Source organism: Ochotona curzoniae, unplaced genomic scaffold, assembly GCF_017591425.1.
Source record: "Ochotona curzoniae isolate NIBS_2020 unplaced genomic scaffold, NIBS_Ocur_1.0 contig_883, whole genome shotgun sequence".
NCBI classification, from domain to species: Eukaryota; Metazoa; Chordata; class Mammalia; order Lagomorpha; family Ochotonidae; genus Ochotona; species Ochotona curzoniae.
In genome coordinates, this window is record NW_024466599.1 from 22,057,840 (window position 1) to 22,069,400 (window position 11,561).

Here is an 11,561-nt window from a genome sequence, read left to right on the forward strand (position 1 = left end):
TCTATCTTCAAGACAGCAGCCAGGGGCCTCCCCGATACACTGGTGCCATCTCCCTTGAAGAGTGAAGGACTCAAGGATGTTCCCAACAAGGGGGAGTGGCGAGGAGGGGAACAGGCACAGGTCACCGTGTGAGTATCCCCTGTCTCTAGCTGCCTTAGCCTGCTGATCCCTTCTGGACTTCAGGGGCCTGGGAAGATCTCCCATGTTTACCCAGAATCCCTTGCACACGGGAAGCAGAGGCAGCAGGGCCTTCCCACAGAACGAACCTGTAGTGCCTGTGTTGTTGCCCCTTTACCTCACTCTACTCAGCAAAGCCTGGAGACCACCTGGGCAAATCGATGACACCTTGTGCTCCTGACCCAGTGAGGCTTACCTTAGCCTGAAGACCAAAATGTAGTCACTGGTATGTGCACCTGACACTGTTAGCTCTACACAGCATGGACCTCAGTTTGCGGAGTGATGAGAGGTGGCCCTGGGTCATCCTTGCTCCCTTTTGGTCCCCCATTTTCCCAGAGTTAATCAGGTTTGGAGCCATCTGTAGAAAATACAGGTTTCTTTATTCTCTCTGTTAGATTTCAGCTGGCTTCCAAACACATCCAGCCCTTTGTTCTTTAATCCATCCATCTTTCTCCCATCATCAACCCACTCATCTTTCCTTCCTTCCTTCCTAAGACACCAGGCACCTCCTGCAGAAAACACTCTTGGAAAATACAGAGACTCTTTCCATAAATCTCTCCAAGGTATAAGGCCATCTGTGTGCTAGATTCTAGACAAATTAACCCAGCTCCTAGAAATCCAGAAAGCTCTCAGCCTAGCCAGGAAAATGAAGCGCTTGTGCACTTGGTGACGTCACAAGGGAGCATGCAGCAGGGGTAGGCTGGAGTGGGAGTGTCAAAAAAGGCTTCATTCTGGGAAGCAGATTGAAGAGCTAGGAAGAGTCTAGGGCGAGAGTGGGCACCCAGGCTGAGCCCGAGGCCTTGCAGGTTTGTCCTTCCCCAATCCAAGGAAGATAGGCCAGTGTTTTAGGTAAAATGCACACAGAATTCTCAGCCTATTGGATCATGATTGAGGGATCTGGGGAAAGGCATGCTTAGTATCTTGCCTCTAGAGACAATGCTAGGTTTTGTAAAGGGCATTATCTTGTAAAAATTCTATTAGTCTCTTTTAAGTTGAAATCTGAAGTGCCCAGAGGGAAAAAATCATGGCACGCGGAGACTGCCAGCTCTCCCAGCTGAGCAGCAGCAGAAACAAGGGATGTGAACATGCAGCCCTCCTGATTAGTGCCGTGCCCCACCTTTCAGTCCTGCCCCCTGGGCCAGGCGAGGGTTGATTTCTCACCTCCTGGAAACAGTGAGCAGTGGCATTTGGCTGGTCTAATCAGAAAAGTGGTAGGTAACATGTGTGCACCTTGGCTGCAGTCCAGGAGGAGCAACCTTAGTCTCTGCCCACTCTAACCCCTTTCTAATAGAAAGCTATGGAACTAAGTGATTCTTTACTCACTGTGTTGCCCATTTACTCAGATACCTCCATCTCAGGAGACACACAGAAGGCACCTGGGATCTTACATGAAAGAATATTCCTAGAGCAGGTGTAAGAGGTGTATTTGGGCCAGGTTGGGAGGAGAGAATGATGTTAGGAAGTTTCCAAGGCAATAATCCCTTTTTAAGACTCCATAGTTATGAGTGTATTTGCTCAGGAGACTTGAGTCTAAAACAAGGGTCTGTTAGGAGTAGCAGCTCTATCTCCTCTTAGAATTCTGTGAAATATGGATCTCCCCACACCCAGCCCCGGGAACATCACTACAGCACCATGGTGGCAGCCGTGGCCTGAGGACAGGTCGCCATGTGAGCATCACAGTGTGCAGAGGTAGACTGGGAGGAGTCAGGCTGGAGAGACAGGTGAAGTGAGCTCCAGTGCCAGGCCAACCACATGGCTTCTCTATGCCTCTGTGCCTCCTCTACACGGGGCACATTTCAGACTGCTGGTGGGAGAGTGCACCACCAGCCTCAATACTCCACGTGGGTGAGTCGTGTTGGCATAAACGCCAGAGGCACAGTTCTGGGAAGAAGTGAGAATCCCACCCACTGACAGGAAAGCAGGAAAGCAGTCTGTACCTGCTCATGTGCAGAATTCTCTTCCGGATCTTAGCTGCCTCCCAATGGCCCCCATGGCTTTCTTGGCCAAATAAGCCAATTTCCCTCATTCCAGAAAGTCCTTGTGCAATGGAAACAGAAAGATAAATCACTGTAGAGAAGTCAGCGGGAACCCCTTGCCCTAAGCAGGGTGACTGTTCCTGCCCCTGAGCAGCTGTGACTTGTCCTCTTGATACCCTGACCTGGCCAAGAGTGCAGGAACTGAGGTCCAAGATAACCATGGCCCTGAACTCTCCAGCCATATTTCCTGGAACTTCTTGAGATGGGGAGAAAACAAGCCAATTTCACTGAGCTGTAGCACTTGGCCAGAGCTATCACTCTTCAGCCTCAGGGCTTGGGGACTTCGTGTCTAACCTGGTAGCCTGGGTAAAAGAACCCTGGCTTTATGCTACCAAAGACTTCAATCAGGTTACTTTGCTGATTAGTGACCAAACTCCTCAAACCAAGACCCAGTGCAATTGTTCCCACAAACAACTGTGACACCAGATCCTCACCATCTCCACCAGCTACAAACCCCAAGAGGTTTGGGGCTCGCCTGCCTTATGCCACCATACAGCATTGCCATTGCCTTTCAAGTGGAAAAACCAAGAGCACCTGTGAATAAACTTCCTGCATGCAAAATCCTGTCTCAGACTGCCTCTTGGGGAGTGGGACCTGTATTGGGCATCTGACAAACAGGAGCTATTCCATAGATGCATTTCAGAATAATCTAACAATTCATCAGAGGAGGGCCCTATCCAACCATACCAATAGGTAATTTGGCTTTGCCAATGTAAGCACCATGTGGCATCCAACCAGACTTGCTATGAATGACTAGGAGAAGACATAGCCATGCACCATGTAGGGAAAGGTGAGTCTGGCCCCAGAAGTACACCTGCAGCAGCTCCATGCAGAGAGTTGGTATGAGAAAGTGATGAAAGGAGACCACCGGACTTAGATTCTGTGCAGAAAGAGACTATTTCTCAGTTCTCAATTTGCACTTGGAAGAGCAAATCCCTCCTGTTTGGAGACTTGCCACAGCTCAGGGAAGGACCAAGCCTGGGAGAGGAAGGAAAGGACATCCTTTCCCAGGGTGTAGCTCCAACCCAGCTGTTTGGAAATGCAAGTATTGGAGGGGACACCTCTCTGGGAATGAGATGGATGAGCAGCCAGTGTCATCCCTGAGCTCAGAATGTGATATAAGAGCTCCAGGGATAAGGAGGACTTGCTTTTCATTGCAAACGTGTAGGATGTAAAACATCAGTAGATGACAAAGAGCTGGAACAACTGAAGAAGACAGGAGAGGGATCAGGATACCCAGAGCTGGCTTCAAAGCCCAAGTGGCCATGGATGGGTAACAAATGTCCATGGAACCACCATAGAAATCTGGGCTTTGTGTGGCTTCTGGGATCAACCCAGTGACTATCTTGGTGGAGAACTGGGGTGCTGGGGTGTAGGCACCCTAATTTTCACTAATTTTCCCATGAAGAGGAATTACATTTAATACCAGACCTAGATTGTATATCATGTGAGGTATATTATATCATTATTGCTATAATAAGATATACATATATTATTATTCAATATTCTCATTTGATCATGTGAAACATTTTAAGAGAAATAATCTGTTCAAATACCTTGAAGCAAATAGCAATTTGGCCATAGTCACCCTCAATGGATCTTTATGATGAGGATCCTAGTGAACAGAGTGGGTTAGAATATTCCCATTATATCAATGGCTGATGGAGGATGGTCTAGGTTAATCTCTTTTTTAAAATTTCTCTCGTTTTCAATCTCTCTCTCTTTTTTAAGGTTTTTAATTGGAAAGTAAGATTTACAGGTAGAAGGAGAGACAGAGAAAGCTCTTTGGTTGGCTGGTTCATTCTCTGGGTGGCTGTAATGGCCAGAACTAAGCTGATTCAAAGCCAGGAACCAGGAGTTTCTTCTGGGTCTCCCATACAGGTGCAGGGTCCCAAGGCTTTGGGCCATCCTCTATTGCTTTCCCAGGTCACAAGCAGGGAGCTTGGTGGGAAGCTGAGCAGCCAGGACTCAAACTGGAGTTGATATGGGATCTGACCCATGCATGGCAAGGATTTAGCCATTAGGTTATCGCACCAGGTGCAGAACCTGAATATTACAGCTGGGTGGGATATTGGAAATCACCATGTTCACCTGTCTCACCACCCACCAGTGAAGTTCTCTTTCCCTGTGACCATCCTTGGACATCTACATGCCCAAGCCAATTGCCTCTCGAAGTAGCATCTACTCATTACAATTCTTGCCCCCCGCATGAACATTGCCATTCCACAGCTAATTCTAGTCCCAGCGTTGCCACTGTTGAACCAGCTCTATGCTAATGTACCAGGGAAGGCAGAGATGGCCCAAATGCTTGGGATCCTGCTACCCACCTGGGAGACCTGGATGGGATGAAGTTTCTAGTTCCTGGTTTTGGCTTGGCTCAGTCCCAGATATTGTACCTATTCACAGAGCAAACCAGCAGATGGAAGACCTCTTTATCTCTGTGTATCCCCTCTGTATCATTGCCTTTCAAATAAATTAAATAAATGCATTTTTTTTTTGAAGAGTGAACCCTAAAATCAGCTATGCCTTTCAGGTGACAGTGAAGTGTCTGCATATTTCATCACAAGCACCAAATGCCCCTGTGGTTGATAAAAGGGGAGGTGTATAAAGATATAAACAAGAGGTATATAGAGCACACAGAGCTTTAAATTTTGTTTTTAAACTGTGAACTGAAAACTGCTATAAGACTGAGTTTATCAAGTTGTAGAAAGGGCAGTAATTGAATTAATCAAGGCTCTCTCTGTGCAGATAAAAGACAGCTGTCTGTATAATGGGGTCAGCCAAGTTGTTCCATTCTTTTCTACCTCCTAAGAAGAAAATCAATTGAGTACTACCAGAAGTTGTTAGTGTTCTGAGCCATGGTTTAGAGCACAGTCACTGAATCCATTATCTACAGTTTGCTCATCATTCCAGCTGTGATTTATCTAGGAGCTCTTGGTTTCATTGTCTTGGGTTCCCCTTCTCTGTACCTCATTTCAGTTCTCTCACTGAGAACCTGCTTCTGTCACAGCCAAGCTTTGAGGTTACCCTGTCCCATCACTTCCCTTTGTTTTGGTTCACATTTGATCCCTGTGTGGAAAAAAAGTAACCCAGGATGACTTCTGGTTGAAGGAAAAGGAGCCAAGTCACGAGAAGGGAAAGAGAGTTTGTTCTTTGCAGTGCAGGAAATGCAACTATTTGCATCAGTAAAAAAAATAATAATAAAAACTCCAATGTTTTTTCCAACACAAAAATAAAATGTCCTTTGAAAGCCAGATGTACTGTTCATGTGTTCTCAAGCCAGTTTGTATGCATAATAAAGTTGGAGTTGTGATAAGAGAAAAAAAGGTCAGTTTCAGTACACCCCCTTCTCTAGGAGCATTAATTAAATAAGGATAAATGGTAATCTTTCCTTTGTCCTTTTGCCAAGTCCTCCTGCTGCATGTAATGACACTGCTGTTCTTGTAGTGGTTGGGCCTGATCTAACTTTGCCAAGTTTTGGGAGCCTTGCAGGGTCCACAGGGCATCAACATTCTCAATTATGCAGGGAGGGAAACTGTTTGCATTTGTGCATGTGCTGTTTTATGTTTACGCATTTGTGTGTGAGTACTTGTCTGTGTGCCTGTATCTGTGTATGCACATGTGTGATGTACATTTGTGTGAATGCTTGTGAATGTGCTCAGGTGCAGGCTTGATAACGCTTTTGTTCTTGTTTCTCTAGCACTCCAACAGTTGGCAAATCTCTAGAATTTCTAGAAAGAGCTCCTTCCCCTCCTGCTTTTACTAAGCAACTGCAGCTTTGGAAAGGGGACACCAAATAGTATGTCTGGTTAAGCAACCTGCAGATGCAGGATGATGATATACACCACTTTAACAAACCATCCTCAAGGCTACGAAGCCCCCTGGCAGTGCTCTGCAGGCTGCCACCTGGGCAGCTTGCTGAACCTTCTTTGGACCACCTTTGGGAAACACAGCTAGTTCAACCACGATATAGAGTCTCCTGAGAACCAACCAAGACAGGGTCTGGGATGCATGTAGCACAGTGGAGGCACTCACAGGGCAACGCTTGCTTTCTACCCCCTCACTGCTTTAAGCAGAAGCATGGCTTTGTCCCCTCTTCTCCTGACGCTGCTTCCCCCTGAAGGCAGGTAGGGAAGAGTCCCTCCTGCTTGTCACTACCTCTTCCTCCTCCTTTTAGTCTTGGACACAAATCCACAGCCACCTGTCCCTCTTCTGAGCCTGAGCTTCACAGCACTCAGGAATTTAAAACCTGATAACCTATGACAGCTGCTCACTGAGGACTCCAGTAACTTCCTTTAGTCTGCCAACTTGGCTGTAAGCTACCCTCAGGCAGGCTTGCCTTTCCTATTCCCTCTGTTTCTTTCGCCACTGCTTGTTCTAACTATAGACCACCTGCTTGTGGTTCTAGCTGTGCATGTTGGCACACAAGCCCAGTGAATGGAGACTCTCAAGGGCAGCAGTTGGGACAGCTTCTGACTTGGCACAAGTCATGTGGTCATACATGTGTAATTGGTCCTTGAAGCCAGGGGCAGACCTCTGACCTTTCTTCTGCCCTTCTGTCCTCTGAAGTTGAGGCAGACACCTAGTGACATGGACAAGTCTTGGAGAGCAAGAGTGTTCCTGATGTCAACAGCTCAGCTTCAAGTCCCCTTCCTCACGGGTGACGTAAGGCACTTCCCTACACCCGTCAGACACCCAGAGATCTCAAGAAACCCCAATTTCTATGACTATTTCCTTCTTGACCATTGTGGAATCCTGCTTCCTGAGGACTGAAACCTTTTGTTTCCAGAATCTATTACTGTATAAAACTGGTACACTGGGGATAGGAAGGATCCTCAACAGAAATATATGTCAGCAGGTCAATGCTGAAAACTCAACTGTACCATGTAGTAGTCTTGGGTAATTAAATGTTCATTTTCTTAACTTGTGAAACCAAGGTTATATCAGGAGAACTCTTTTGAGTTTTAAAGTTTGAAGTGATCGCTCACTTTTGCTAAGTACTTAAAGTGTATCGGGCTAGGTTTCTTACATAAATTTTTTTGGAACTCCAGAACAGCTCTTTTAGATAAACATCATTATTATGATCTCAATTTTGCAAATAAAATGTTTAAAGGTTATGGTTATGATACATGAGAGACAAAGTTCTATGACCAAAGTTGCCATCTGTAAAGTGACAGATCCGGGATTAACAGTAGAAAGTTCTGTCTCCCCATCTATATTGAAAACTTTTCAAGGATGGAGCTATACCTTTCTGCATTTACATCCAACTATATTGTCTATAAAACACACCAAAAATGATCACAAGGGAATGAAAAAAAATTTAACAAAAAGGAGCAAAGGGCACAAAGCCTGGGGAAATAAGAAAACTTAGAAGGCAGGAAATAATAAGGATATTTACATAAAGTCCAACCAGAGACCAAAGAATAAACAAATTGTTCCTCAGAGTTCTTTCTAGGCTTGTGACATGGAATGTCATGAACAGTTTAAATATTCAAGTCATTGACCTTGCCCATGTCTAAAATTACTTGTGCACTATCTGTTCATTAGTGGTCTATCATTATGGGTTATGTTGTCACACCCCTGACTCTTAATTACAATGGAAAGATGAATGAATCTGTGATGAGTGAAAAGACTTTCATTATTTGGGAGGACTTTTTTTTTTCACATTAACAAGGCTCCCAGGACTTGACTAGCTGGTCCTAATTTGCTCCTATCAAGGACATGACTGGAGTTTGATGACCTGTGTGACAAGGAACTTGTTGATCAGCCATTGAGGATTGAGAATAGTACAAAGTCAGAAAGGAAAAGAATTCTCTCAACCCACTGGAAAGCCAAGAGCTAGTTTCTCAAGGCATGTTCCCATAAAGTGCAGAGAAGTGTGCTCTTGCTGTTTAACATGTCTCCAGGTTGATCTCTATGACGCTGGCCCAATTCAATCCCTGCCCCAACTCAATCATGTGCTCTCCTACAAATTTCCTCCATGAGGCACTGAACCCTAAAAGTCACACACACACACAAACCAATGGGTGGTCCACTCTTTTGAAAGCTTGCTACAATGAAAAGCAGTCAGTGTTTGGAGCATATGCACTCCATCCTACTCTGTTTCTGCTTGACCTACCTGTCAGATAACACTGCTGTCCTGGTTCTTGGAGGCTTTGGTGCAAATCAATGGGAACACAACACTGACATGCGAGCCTTGAGGAGTATCCTAAATGGGCAAAGTGAGAACAGGGAAGACATTCCCTGGACAGAGACATGGCAGCTGCAGGACTAGAAGAAACTGAAACCCCAGACTTCAGGGATGCCTAACACGATGGGACAGTTCCCAAGAGTGAGGGCTGGTGAGGAGTGATGGAGGGAGGCTCAGGAGTCATCTCAATGGAAGGGGTCACAGTGAGAACATTGACTATACTTAGAGAAAGGTCAACAATCCATTGGTGAACAAAAATGGAGTAGGATATCAGAGGGAATCTGTTGAACCAAGAGGAGATGTGTGTGTGTGTGTGTGTGTGTGTGTGTGTGTGTGTGTGTGTGTGTGTGTGTGTTGTGTGATAAAAAGGATTCAGTAGACAAAAATAACTTTTGAGTAACTCACTGTCCTGCTTTGTGGGTTTCCTGGGACATGGAACTCTTCTTGTTAAAACCAGTTATGTCATAGACAAACCCAACAGGACAGGTATTCCCATAAAACACAAAGATAATTATTGGCTCCTGGGGGAGGCAGAAAGTTTAGCTTGGGAGAGGAAGACAAACACTTTCTGGGTTTTTTTTTTATGATACAGTTCCAGGCTCTAGGATTTCCTTTACTCTCTCCCTAAGTCCCCTCCCCGTACTGGCTCCAGCCCATATCATTACTGTAGTACAGTCCTTCATAAATAGACCTAAGTCTGTCATTCTGCTCTTTAAGTTTATCCTGACATTGTAGGTATGGACAATGGTAGAGTCCACCATCCTAGTGTCAAGATATATTTCACAGTTCCATTGGGAGTCCATCTTTGATCTGGAAGTAGAGATTCACACTGCATTGTATCTTCATATAAGATAGTCTCTATTACAGTTACCACACATCCCCTAAAATGAAAAGCCATAAAACATAATCACCATTAGTAAGAAAAATAGAGAAGTTACAACAACATGGAGTTAAATAACATGCTACTAAATGACCAATGTATTGCTAAAGAATCAAATGTTTCCAGAAGACATGATTTTCCACATAGGAGAACCAAAAGATTCAGTCAAGAGACTACTGTAACTCGTAAGAGACTTTGGCAGGGTAACAGGAAACAAAATAATGAACATAAATTGATAGCACTAGTATACACAAATAACTCCAGGGCTGAGAAAGAAACTGTAAGCACAGTATCCTTTCAAACAGTGGAGAGGAATCTTAAATACCTAGGAATTAATCTAAACAAAGATGTGGAGGACACCTATGATAAAAAATTATAAAATATTTAAAAAGAAGTAGAAAAAGACATTAAAAGATGGAGAAACTTACCGTGTTCCTGGATTGCCAGGATCAACATCATCAAATTGACCATAATATCAAAAGTAATATGCAGATTCAATGCAATCCCAATCAAAATCCCAATAACATTCTTCTCAGAAAAGATGATACAAAAGTTCATCTGGAAGCACAAGAGACTATGAATAGCCAAAGCTATCCTAAAGAATAAAAATCAAGCTGGAGGAATCATAATCCCAGACCTCAAGATATACTACAGAACAGTGGTCATCAAAACAGTCTGGCACTGGTACAGAAATAGAGAAGATAAATGGAACAGAACAGAAACCCTGGGAGGGAGCCCACAAATGTACAGCCAATTATTCTTTGACAGGAGAACTGAAAATAATCCAGGAGGAAAGCCTGGTCTCTTTAACAAATACTGTTGGGACAACTTGATAGCAGCCTACAGAGGTAAGAAGTAAGACTCCCATCTGTCACTTAATACAAAAATCAACTCTAAATGGATCAAGGATCTAAATCTGCACCCAGAAGCTATCAAACTAGGAGAGGGAAGTATAGGCCACACTCTGCAAGATATAGGAATTGGGAAAAATTTCTTAGAAAAGCCACCAAAAGCACAGGCAGACAAAGCTAAAATAAACAAATAAAACTATATCAAACTAAAAAGCTTCTGGACAAACGCTTTTTGTACCAGTTTTATTCCTCTGAGAAGTATCTTGACACACAAAGGACAAATGTTTTTTTCAATTACAGAAACACTCTCTCACTTGCTCAATTAACTTGGCATAGGGAAAAAGTCTCTCTCTGCTCTAATTTCATGCTCATGGATCTGCTCACTCCTGCCATCAAGTACTTTCTGGTCATTGACCCTCAGCTCCTCCAGAACAAGCTATCATTCTGTTGGTCCTCAGCCCTGACAAGCGTTAAAGGCTGTTTAGTGAGGAGCAGGTCCTCTGTTTTTGATCAAATTGCTCTGCCAGATGCTGACAAGTCCCCTCAATTCCATGTACAGAAATTCTGAGGACTTGTCTCTCCTCCAGAGCACCTCCCAAATACTCTGTGTCCTGCCCTTCACCCATGGTTAGCCACTTGCATTTGGCTTCCAGCTTCTGACACAGCCTCTTTCTGAAAAACTCAAGCTCTTACCAGGGGTTGCCCAGCCTGGAGAGGAAGTACTTGGACCTGTAGCAGGTGTACTGGAAGCTGGAGAGTCCCCTGTCATCCTTAGCTTCCCATCTAGCCATATACCTACAGGGTCTCATTCTCAGATTCCTCTAGGGCTTCATCCTATCTAATCTGCCTCTTTTCTTGTGATGGGGATCTCTCATGTATCCCTATTTTCACAATTTAGAACATTTTCTCAAGCTCACACACCACCTCTTCCATTTCATCTAGGACAGAATCAGAAACCCAGGAAATCATTGCTACCCTTTCCATGATTAGTCAAATGACTCTGAGAAGTTGATTTTTTCATGCCTTTTAAATCGATTTATTTGAACAGCAAAGAAACAGAGGGTGATCTCGCATATGCTGGTTCATTCCCTAAATGCCCACAGCAGCTGGACCACAACCAGGAACAAAAGGACGGAGTCATCTCAAATGAGAAGGAATTGGGAAAGATTTCTTAGAAAAGCCACCTTAACAGAAGAGCCCACCTGCCTCCACCTGACCCAGACCTGCCTTACCTCCTTCCTACCAAGAATTGGGTCTTCACCAGGCACTGAAAAGGCCAACACTTTGATCTTGTACACCTCAGACTACAGAACTGTGAGAAATGTTTTATTGTTTCCAAGCTGATCACTGTGCAGTATTTTGTTCCAGCAACCTGAACAGATGAACACAGACACAGGATACCTGCTGCCAAGTGTTAGCCTAACAAC